Consider the following 12,693-nt stretch of genomic DNA (forward strand, 5'->3'; position numbering starts at 1 on the left):
CCTACAGCCAACATCATACTTAATGGACAAAAACTTAGAGCTTTCTCATTAAGATCAGGAACAAGACAAGGATGTCCACTTTCACCATTTCTATTCAACATAGTACTTGAAGTCCTAGCCTCAGTAATCAGACAAGAAAAAGAAATAAAAGGCATCCAAATTGGAAAGGAAGAAACAAAACTGTCACTGTTTGGAGATGACATGATAGTATATATAGAAAATCCTAAAGACAACCAAAAACTACTTGACCTAGTAAATGAATTTGGCAAAACAGCTGGTTACAAAGTCAGTACTGAGAAATCAAAGGCATTTTTGTATACCAGCAATGAAACATCAGAAACAGAAATCAGGAAAAAAATCCCATTTGATATAATAACAAGAAAAATAAAGTACCTAGGAATAAACCAAACCAAGGAGGTAAAAGATGTGTATTGAGAAAACTATACAACACTGAAGAAAGAAATTAGGAAAAACACAAACAAATGGAAGCATGTACCATGCTCATGGATTGGAAGAATTAACATCGTCAAAATGGTCATGGAACCCAAAGCGATTTATAAATGCAATACAATCCCTATTAAAGTACCCATGGCATATTTCACAGATATAGAACAAATATTTCATAAATTTATATGGAACCATAAATCACCACGAATAGCTGCAGCAATTTTTAGAAAGAAGAGTAAAGTAGGGGGGATAAAAATACCTGATATCAAACTGTATTACAAAGCCACTGTAATCAAAACAGCCTGGTACTGGCACAAAACAGGCATATAGACCAATGGAACAGAACAGAGAGCCCAGAAATAAACTCAAGTCTCTATGGTCAATTAATTTTTTACAAAGGTGGAAGAAATATAAACTGAAGCAAAAAATAGCCTGTTCAACAAATGGTCATAGGAGATCTTGACAGCTACATGCAAAAAAATGTAAATTGATCACCAACTTACACCATACACAAAAATAAATCCAAGATGGGTAAAAGATTTAAATATAAGTTGTAACACCATAAAAGTCCTAGAGGAAAACTTTGGCAGGAAAATCTCAGACATTCCACTCAGCAACATCTTCACTGATGTGTCCCCTAAAACAAGGGACATAAAGGAAAGAATAAACAAATGGGACCTCATCAAATTAAAAAGCTTCTGCATGGCTAATGAAAGCAGCATTAAAATGAAAAGAGAGCCAACCATATGGGAAAATATACTTGCCAATGATACCTGGGACAAGGGCTTGATCTCCAAAATATATAAAGAACACACATGACTCTACTCCAGGAAGGCAAAAACCCAATTATAAAATGGGGAAAAGACTTGAACAGACACTTCCCCAAGGAGGACATACAGAGGGCCCAGAGACCAATTAAAAGATGCTCAGCATCACTAGCCATCAGAGAGATGCAAATTAAAACCACAATGAGATACACACTGGTTGGAATGGCCATCATAAACAAAGCAACATACAAGTGTGGAGAATAGGGAATCCTAGTGCACTGTTGGTGGGAATGCAGACTGGTGCAACCACTGTGGAAAACATCATGGAATTTCCTCAGAAAACTAAAAATGGAACTGTCTTTTGACCCAGAAATTCTACTGCTAGGATTATACCCTAAGAACCCCTAAACACCAATCCAAAAGAACCTATGCAACCAAATGTTCATAGCAGCACAATTTACAATAGCCAAGTGCTGGAAGCAACCTAAGCGCCCATCAGTAAATGAGTGGATTCAAAAACCATGGTACATTTACACAATGGAATACTACACAGCAGAGAGAAAGAAGGAGCTCCTACCCTTTGCAACAGTATGGATGGAACTGGAGAACATTATGCTAAGTGAAATAAGCCAGGCTGTGAAAGATAAATACCATATGATCTCACCTTTAACTGGAACATAGTCAACAAAAGAAAAAGGCAAGCAGAATATAACCAGAGTCACTGAAATTAAGAACAATCTAACAATAGCCAGAGTGGAGGGGGAAGGGAATGATGGGAAGAAGGTTTTTCAGGACCTAGTGTATAGGAAGTATGGACAAAACCAAGTGGGAAGGTGGAAGCAAGGGAGGGAAGTGGGTTTTGAGGTGGTGGGGAGAATGGGGAGAAAATATGAACAACTGTAACTAAACAATAAAATAATTTATATTAAAAAACTGAATAAAAGACTAGATCTTAATTATTTCCACCACAAAAAAACCCAATCATGTTGTAGTGACCTGATAGAGGCACTATTGCTAGAATCATAATATACATATATACATATACTAAATTAACATGTGTACACCATTAATTTATACAGTGTTATATGTCAAACATATTTCAACAAAACATAATCCACAGCCCAGGCAGGTGTAGCTCAATGGAATGTGTGCTGGCCTGTGAACCAAAAGGTCGCAAGTTTGATTCCCAGTTAGGGCACATGCCTGGGTTGCAGGCCAGGTCCCCAGTAGGGGGCACGAGACAGGCAAGCACACATTGATATTTCTTTCCCTCTCTTTCTCCTTTATTTCCCTTCTGTCTGAAAATAAGTAAATCTTAAAAAAAAAGAACAACAACCAACAAACCAACCCAAAATCTATGGGTTCCATTGAGGATTTTAAGTAAGATCATGACCTGAAATGTGTCTGGATTTATGTATAGAAGCAGCACTCTGGCAACAGTGTGGAAATGGATGGAAGGGGACAACACTGGGCAGGGAGCAAGTTGAGAGTCCTCCTCTAGAATAGGACCATGAGCATGGAGGCTGAGACCCATTAGAGAGTGCAGAGTGTGGGAACTAGTGAGGGTTTGGGAGAGGGCAGAGGGCAGAGTCTGGGATGACTTCCTGGTTTCTGGTTCTGTTTGCCACATGGATGGCCGTTCCATTTCTTGACCTGTATGCACAGGAAGAGGGTGCTAAATCAGGGCTGAAGAGCTCCATTTGGTAGGGGCTTGAGTTGCTTGAGGGTCATCCAAATGGAGATGTGCAGCAGGTAGTTTAATGTGTTAGTCTGGGATGAGAGAAAGCTCAGGCATGGCAATACATCACACTAGTGTCCTATAAATTGTGTTGACATTGTTATTTACTTTTCCTGGGATGTTATTTGCCTTCTTGCAGGTCTGCATTCTTTCCCACACCTGAGACCATGCTACCCAAGCTCCAAAATCTCTTGGATGGTGTTCCTTCACCAGTGGGCCCTTGGTGACCATTACCATCTGCTTGTGGAAACAGATCCTGGCCTTGCAGGTCTGAAAGTTGTAAACTAGCATTTCCAGCCTCTGATGGATGCTGAGTTCACCAGCTATAATCACATGTAATGAAAAGATAGATTAAATGTTTCCTCTTTTGATTACAGAAATAATTATCAATTATGCAGCTGTTTGTTTTATCAGCATATCAGCAGGTCTCCTGATTGGAATTCTTAATCAAGTCCTTTCAAAATATCTGGCAGATTGCCACCTCTCTTTCTCTCTGATTCTGCATACCTACTGTTTCTTCATTTAATGGAATTAATTAACTGTTGTTTCCTTCCTTCTGTGTGGATATCTACAAACCTACAGGCATATGCCCTGGGGAAACACCCAGCTGTAGAGAAGAAAATGAGAGTCCCTTCCACGCATCTTCTTGAGTATTGCAGAATAAGCATTGTGGCATGAATCACCTAAAATTCATCATTTCTGGCCTATTATCAAAAAAGAAGAAAGACCTGTATGGGGTGAGTGAATCTTCGTAAATTTAATAGCTCCTTTGAGAAAACCCTTTATGCTGCCATAGAAACCATCATTTTGTACATAATTGTACATAAAAACAGGGCCCTCTGCCTTCTTGTTTACCTTATACGTACATTCCCTTTTAAATATAGAAAAGTGTGTCTTCTTTCTTATTCTCATTGTGTCTGATTGTAGTCATTGAGAAACATGTTAGTGTTTCTGAGTTAAAAGATATGAAAGGCATGGGATCAAAAGGTGCCAATATTCATTTTAAGGTAGTCAGGGGTTTCATGTTCCTGAGAGCAGATAAATCATGGAAAATAATTTTTAAAAAAATTTTCCCTCAGCATAGTTAAAATACTATCATAGATCTGTGAGCAAGTGCTCACAGAACTGTGACATGAAGGCCATGGCTCTTTTGAGACACTTCATCTGTTTTTCACAATTCGCTTTGTGAGGAGAATCAAATATTTATCAGGTTGACTGCAGTGAATGTCTGCCCCTCTCTATCCCTTTCCAGTTTTGACTGGCAGTTCTGTTGAACAGCACATCTGAGAGTCTAAATCCCAGACAGGAGCAGGATGGCTGGGTGGGCTCCCTGTCAGTCAACCACCGGACAAATGCAGTGCTGTGAGGCTTTCTGGGAGGCATTCTGGGTGAGTGAGAGTTTGAAAGCTTTCTTTACTAACCTTGAGTTAAAGCTGAAATGATTTCACATTTAAAATACACTCCAGGAAAAGCTCTCCTTCAAAAACTGCATTGATGTAGCTAAACATTCCCCTTTTGCATTCCCGTAGACTCCATCTTGTTGCTCAAAGAATATTTTGTTTATGTTTTATTTCACTCACCGCACTCTGCCCCTTTTAAGGGCAGGGCCAGGACCTTTTTTATTCTTATACCCCAGTGTCCTCTCCAGTGTCCTGTACCCAGTATGTCCTCAACAAATACTTTTCAAACAGAGCTAAAATGAGTTGAAAGTCATATTCCATAATGCAGAGTGAGCTTCTCTAAAGCAGATACCATGTCTCATTAATCTTTGGAATAATAATTAAGATAATAGCATACATTGATTGGGTACTTACATGCTGTACTACTTCTAATCCCCTTATCAACTGCATAAGATACATTCTATTATTATCCCCATTTTTCAGACAACAAAACTGAATCAGAAAGGTAATTCGCTTGAATTTGTGACGCAGAGTATTTGGCCAGTACCATGGTGTTACACTGTCTCCCAAGCCTAAGCATATTCCATTGTTTAGAGAAGATATAACAGATGTTTGTTGAATGAATAAATATCATTGAAAATCAGATAGCTCAATTTTAGAAGTAGTTGACATCTAATTTCTCCAGGTCCTGCTGGTGATATTTAGGACTATTGTGGTAATCAATCATGATAGAAGTTCACACATATATGGTTCTCATCCTTCTGGGTACATGATATAACTCACTTCCTTATTACTTGATGTTAGTCATGGACATATGATTTGCCTGAGCTCATGAAATATGAGTGGAAGTGATGTGTCACAAGCAGAAGCTTTAAGGGTCAGTGTGTGCTCCACCATGAATTCTAGCCTTTCCCCTGCAGTGGTAAATGTGAACACAATGCCAGGGTGGTAGTTTTCTCAACCTGGTTTTCTGAATGACCTCAATAACAGGGCCCCTTGATGATCCCGTTTGATTACATGTAGTGTGAGAGAGAAATTATTATTATTTTTTGCTGTTGGCTACTGACATTGTGACTTGCTTGTAACTGTAGCATAAATTCATCCATCCTGACTGGTACAAATGTCAAATAATTGATTTTCCCTCATTTCAAACATTTGGGCCTCGCTGGAAATAATAAGAGGTAAAGGTACAAGTGGTCTTCAAAAGATCCCTGGTAATTCAGCAAGTACTATATGATTTCTACTAAAAAACCCTTGTATACTTCAAAGTCAGAGAGTGTTGTCTTAACTTGGAAACTAGGTATAACTCCATCCGAAAAAATTATTAGCATAATTGCTTTTCTGGATTTGACTGTTTTAGGTTGGTTTTCAGAAACAGACCAAAGTTGAAAATTCATGTGAGGGTGCTTTATTCAAGAAGGGTTCCCAGGGGAGACCAGGGAGAGAGGGAGGGAGCAGCACAGGGAATGAGAGGAAGCCAAGCCAGGGTGTGGCCTGCTCTGGAAAGTAAGTAACATATCAGTGTTTCTCATTTAGAGAAAAGAAGGAGACTCCTAGGCAAGATGGCATTGTAGGCAGACATGGCTCACCTCTTTGCACAATTACATCAAAATTACAACTAAAATATAGAACAACCATCACTCAGAACCATTAGAAGTTGAGTTGAATGGAAGTCTAACAACTACAAAAATGCATTGAATGGAAGTGTAACAACTATGGAATTAAAGAAAACACATGCATCCATACTGGTAGGAGGGGCACAGATATGGAAAGGGCTAGTTCCACACTCACGTGTGATGGATAAAACCCAGGATGGATATATTGGGAGTGAGGAGTCCCAGGCCTATGCCAGGTCCCTCAGCATAGGGACCCAGTGCCAGGAGATAAGTCCCCACAACTTCTGGCTGCAAAAACTAGTGGGGATGGAGTCAGTGGAAGAAACTAGTGGAGCCCCAAGCAGTTCCTCTTAAACAATGCACACATGGACTCACATACTCAGACTCACTCCCTTGAGCTCCAGCAGTAGGATGACAGCTTGAAAGGCATAAGTAACATACTGAGAGAGGCTGAAGTGTCTGCCATCAAGGGGAGAAGAGGACACTGTCTCTTTTCTAAACCCTCCCATCACAGATCTGGGAAGTTGGTGCCATGTCTGAGACACCATCATCCTGGCTGACAGTGTTTGACCCACCATGGAGATCCCCAGAGACTCTACCCCAACCCAACTTAATGGCACATACAAGCTGCTTTTCCATGTGAATGGCTGGTCTTGACTCAAGCTTCACAACTTCCTAAATTCTATCAAACAGGCAACAGCTGGCTCCAGTGAGCCCTAGATCTGGCACTAGCAGCAGCCAGCTTAGATTCACAGCTTGGCTTTGCTTTGGAATCTCCAAGCCCAGAACAAGTAGCAGCCATTTCAGATTGCTGTATAGCTGAGGCAGGGTGCTCCAGGCAAAACACAGGTGGGATGACTGTGGCTTGTACCACCTGGAAAACCCCAGGGCCAGTGCAAGCAATGGAAAGCTACAGGCCACATCAGAGCACCAGCACACTGACCCTGCGCAGCTGATCCTCCATGGTGGGCAGAAGTTGGTGGTCAGTGGTCACAGCCAGTCCTTGCAGCTGACTGGCCTGGGTAAATCTCTCCCATTTATCTGCTTACAGCAACCAAGCCTTAACTACAAGAGGAAGGTGTACTCAGCCCACACAAAGGGTGTGCCTCGAGTACCCAGATTGGGTGATGGGGGAGGTTATGCCACTGGACCCTACAAGACACCCACTACATTAAGACACACTACCAAGACATGGAGTCAAAGCAGCTCTACCTAATACATAGAAACAAACACAGGGGGCTGCTAAAATGGAGAGACAAAACAATGTGGTTCAAATGAAAGAACAGATGAAAACTCCAGAAAAAGAGCTAAACAAAATGGAGATAATCTATCAGTTGCAGAGTTCAAAACACTGGTTATAAGGATGCTCAAGGATCTTAGTGAGGACCTCAATAGCCTAAAAAGTATACAGTCAGATACAAAGGATTCACTAACTGAAATAAGTAACAATTTACAGGGAAACAACCATAGAGTGAATGAAGCTGAGAAATCAATGACTTGAAACATATAGGGGGGAAAAACGACCGATCAGAACAACAAGAAGAAAAAAGAATGCAAAAAATAAGGGTGGTATAAGTAGCCTCTGGGATAACTTCAAGAAGTCCTACATTCGTATCATAGGAGTGCCAGAAGGAGAGGAGAAAGAGCCAGAAGTTGGAAATCCATTTGAAAAAGTGATGAAAGAAAACTTTCCTAATTTGGTGAAGGACATAGACATGCAAGTCCAGGAAGCACAGAGAGTCCCAAACAAGATGGAGGCAAAGAGGCTCACTCCAAGACACATCATAATTAAAATGCCAAAGGTTAAAAAATAAAGGCAGAATCTTAAAAGCAGCAAGGGAAAAGAAGTTAGTTACTTACAGGAGAGTACCCATAAGACTGTCAGTTGATTTCTCAAAAGAAACTTTGCAGGCTAGAAGAGATTGGCAAGAAATATTCAAAGTCATGAAAAGCAGGGACCTAGAGCCAAGATTGCTCTCCCCAGCAAAGCTAACATTTAGAATTGGAGGGCAGATAAAGAGCTTCCCAGACAGGGAAATACTAAAGGATTTCATCATCACCAACTCATTGTTATATGAAATGTTAAAGGGACTTATTTAAGAAAAAGAAGACTAAAACTATGAACAATAAAATAGCAAACAATATATATCTATCAATAATTAAATTTAAAAAGCAAACTAAACAAACAAAAAGAAGAGAGACAAAATCATGGATATGAAGTGGGTTTTGATGGTTACCAGATAAGAGGGTGTTGTGGGGGAAAGGATGAAGAGGTGAGGGGATTAAGAAGTACAAATAAGTAGTTACAGAATAGCCATGGGTATGTAAAGTACAGTCCAGGAAATGGAGCAGCCAAGGAATTTACATGCATGACCCATGGACACAAACAATGGTGAGGGGGATTGCCTGAGTGAATGGGATGTGCTGGGTGGACGGGGCATAGGAGGTAAAACCAGGACAACTGTAATAGCATAATCAATAAAATATAATTAAAAAAATTAGAAGTGAGCATTTGCTATATATGTATATTTCATTCATATATCATGCTTGTATATACACACATATATATAACACAGTCATATTTTTTTAAATTAAAGCAAATTCAAAAGACCCATAAAAGTATCAGGCAGTCAGAGAGTAATTTTGTTTTTTATTATATATAATAAATAAATATCTTTGGAATAGCTTCAGCTTGAAAGAAAGCAGTTACAATAAAAGCATCAACAGAACTACAAAGAGAAATGAACACATAACATAATTCTGGAAATAAGTATGCAGTTTCAAATAGTTATGAAGTGTGTGGGAGCACAGGCATATATGGATGGTGTCACCTTAAAAAGGAAGGGGTGCTCAGTGTCCTTGGAAGAAAAATAAAGTCAGAGAATTGTGACTATATGGAACTAACATGAAGTAAGGATTGCAGACAACCAGCAATCCTTTTTATCTTCCTTAGAAAAAGAACCTCTGACATTTCAGTTGAGCCAGTGACTACCCAGAGAAAATTGCATTGTCTAGACTCAGCAAAGCTATGGGACTAAATTTTGAGTGAACTGTGAGCTGATATGTTGTATGTGACTTCTGGGGTATGTCCTGAAACAGAGGGATATGACTGTTTTTCCCTTTCCTCATCCTCCTTCCTAGAATGGATTTCAAGCAGCCATTAGATCAGGAGGGTAAAGGCCACACCCATGCATGGGAGAGCTGGAAGGTATCTGGGTTCCTGAGCATCATGAAGCCAGTATAGGGCCCTGAACCTTCAATGTACTAACTACACAGAGGAGAAAAAGACTTGATCCTGTTTAAGCCCCTGCCATTTCATGGGATGTTTCCTAATGAACATAAGGGTAAGGCCTTAGAGTCTTGTCTTCACAGGAAAGAAGAAGGTAAGATTATAAACTGGGAGAAAAGAATGAGGAAAAGATGAACGTAGAACAGAGTGGTTATAAAGAGGACATAACAAGGAATCGACGGAATAAAACTAAAAGGAGTCTTCTGCTGAATCGAGGCCCTGGTTGAGAAAGAGGGTGTGGATACTTATTAGACTCAGTCTCATTTCAGCTTTCCATAACAATGCATACCTGTAAATACATACTGGAAAGAGAATGCAAACATTGGGCAGTTGTGCAGGGTTAGGGATTTTTAAAGCAGGCACAAATAAAAGGGTAAGGGAATAAAAAACTTTGGACACCTATAAGGTCATAGACAACTATGGGTTTCTAGATAAGAGAACTCAAGCAAAGACAGAAGAAAAGAGAAGTTCTTCAGGGTCATGAAGAACTAAACATTGATTCAGAGAAAAGAGGAAGATGGGGTGCCAGTAAGTGGTTTTAGGGTCTGAGTATGAGCTTTTGTTATTGGGCACTGCCTCAAGGGATTCCATTCAAGGAGAAGAGGGAAGATGGTCCTCTGGATGGGATGTCTGCCCTCCTCACCCACTTCAACCTGAGCATATCTCACTTTATAGTTGTATATGTGTTTTATATTTTGGAGTCAGCCTAAGGTTTCATTCAGAAAGAGGTTTCCAATAATAAAAGAAGGAGAAAAACAAAAGGTGGAGGAAGAACAAAAAGAGGGGGGAAAGTAAAATTAGTAAATGTTGTAGAAGGTAGCAGTAATAGGAGACTATTTTGCATGGTGTAGGCCCAGACAGGACCCACACCCATGGATAGGTTCTCCTGTGGGGAATCAGGCCTGCAATGTACCTAGGCCCCTTTGAGACTTGCTTTTGCTAAATCCCTCACCTTGAATTGAGGCAGCAAGTGCTTACTATAACTTCCTAAAATCTGTGCTAAACCTCCCCAGTATGGAGTACAACTGCTTCAACTACTTTTCCCTTTGCATTTGCAAATATCCTTCTTCTGTGATGTGAATACTGGGATCATCTTCTTTGTTTTCTGTAAAAGATAACCACCTAAAGCAAACCTGTGCATAGTAAATGAGGACCATCATGTAATGTGCAGAGAAAAGCAATCAAGGCTGGTCAAGGCAAGGGCCAAGACTTTTTCTCCTCTTGAGAGAGAAGCCATACCATCCCTTTTCCTCCACAGGACTTGGTAGTCCATGTGAATTTTTTGTGCCTCATCCACAATGTGGTGGACCCCATGAGCCAGGGTCCACATCAAGTAGTAATTTGCAACCCTCAAGGTCAAAGCAAGTCTTTCCACTTAAAGCTATACATGCACCAGAGGACACCAAAGAAAGCCCAGCTGGATGTCAGAGTCTGAGCAATAAAGAGATGATATACTCAAAATGAGTGATTCAGAACTATTTTCAGAAGTGTGACCAGAGTTAAAGAAACCACAGTAAATGGGTAAAGCACTCCAAGGCTAACAACAGTGGGGAGCCCATATGACTTCTACACCTGAAGATTCAAGTACAGGGAACAGCTAAGGCAGGCCATAGAAAGCTGCTGAGGAGGTCCTGGCCCACTTACCACCAGGGAGGGAACCAGGGAAATAAACTCCTTGCTTTTTCTCTTTACCTAGTCTATTCCCTCCTCATAGTTTTACCTGCTGGACAAATCCAACAGAAATCAGAGAACAAGAAAACCCAATCACCATAGTCCATAAAGGCCAGGCTTTCAGGACACAGTGCAAGGTGGGAGTAGTAGAAAATGAGTATGGAAGGGCAACTGGAAAATACCCAGCACAGTAGATTTTCATCCACTGTGCTAAAAATGCACTCCCCTTTATTCTCTATGCACATGGGCTATGCTGACATTCCCTGTGAAGAATTCTTCCATGTCCGATGCTGGGGAATAGAAACAGTGCTTCTCCTGATTCCATGAATAGTCAATTCATTAGCTATCTATTGCTGCATAACTAATTACCCTAAAACTTAGCAGTTAAAAATAGCAACTGTTTATTATCTCACAGTTTTTCTGGATCAAGGATTGAGAGCACCTTAGAGGGCTAATGCTGGTTCAGAGTCCCTCATGAGGTTATTGTTAAGGTATCTGTCAGGGCTGTAATCATCTGAGGACTTCATGAGGCTGGAGAATCCACTTCCAAAATAAATAGTTCACATGGCTATTAGCAATGGACCTCAATCCATAGGACTGTTTGAATGTACTCATGGCTTGTGTCAGTAGACACCACCCAGAGTGAGAAGTCTTAAGTTAGAAAGAGAGAGAAGAAAGCTACAATACATTTCATGACGTGTCCCTGGGATAATGCTCTGTCATCACTATCACTCCTGTCTTATTAATCTTCATAAGCAAGTCACTAAATCTAGCCTACACTCAGGGGGAAAAGGGAAAGATGAAGAATAGGCTCTACCTCTTAAAAGGAGTAGAATTAAATTTCTATGGACAAAAAAAGAGAGAGGATCAAAATAAATGGAATAAAAAATGAAAGAGAAGTAACAACTTACACCAAAGAACTACAAAGAATTTTAAGAAATTTGACAATCTAGAAGAAGTGGATAAATTCCTAGAAACATATAATCTTCCAAAACTACATCAGGAAGAATCAGAGAATCTGAATATACAGATTACAACTAGGGAAATTAAAGCAGTAATAAAACAAACAAACAAAAAACTCCTAACAAACAAAAGGCCTGGCCCAGATGGTTTCACAGGTGAATTTTACCAAACATTCAAAGAAGAACTAATGGCAATTCTTCTCAAACTATTAAAAAAAATCTAGAGGAGGGAAGACTTCCAAGCTAATTTTATCAGGTCAGCATTATCCTAATTCCAAAACCAGATAAAGACACTACAAGGAAAGAAAATTATAGGCTGACATCCCTAATGATCATAGACACTAAAATCCTTAAGGAAATATTAGTAAACCAAATACACCAATGGTTCAAAAAAATCAAACACCAAGATCAAGTGGGATTTATTCCAGGAATACAAGTTTGGTATAACATTCACAAATTGATAAATATGATTCACCACATAAACTAAATGAGGGATAAAAGTCATATGATCATATCAATAGGCACAGAAATGGCATTTGATACAATCCAGCAGCCATTTATGATAAAAACTCTCAGCAAAGTGGGAATGGAGGGAACATACTTCAATATAATAAAGGTCATATATGAAAAACGTGCTGCCAACATTATACTCAATGGGCAAGATCTAAAAGTATTCCCCTTAAGATAAGGAATAAGTTAGGGATGTCACTTTGTAACTCTTATTCAATATAGTACTGGATATCATAGCCACAGCAATCAGACAAGAAAAAGAAATAAAAGGCATCCAAATTGGAAAGGGGAAA

This window comes from Phyllostomus hastatus, unplaced genomic scaffold (genome assembly GCF_019186645.2).
Source record: "Phyllostomus hastatus isolate PE091 unplaced genomic scaffold, TTU_PhHast_1.1 phas_scaffold_60, whole genome shotgun sequence".
NCBI classification, from domain to species: domain Eukaryota; kingdom Metazoa; phylum Chordata; class Mammalia; order Chiroptera; family Phyllostomidae; genus Phyllostomus; species Phyllostomus hastatus.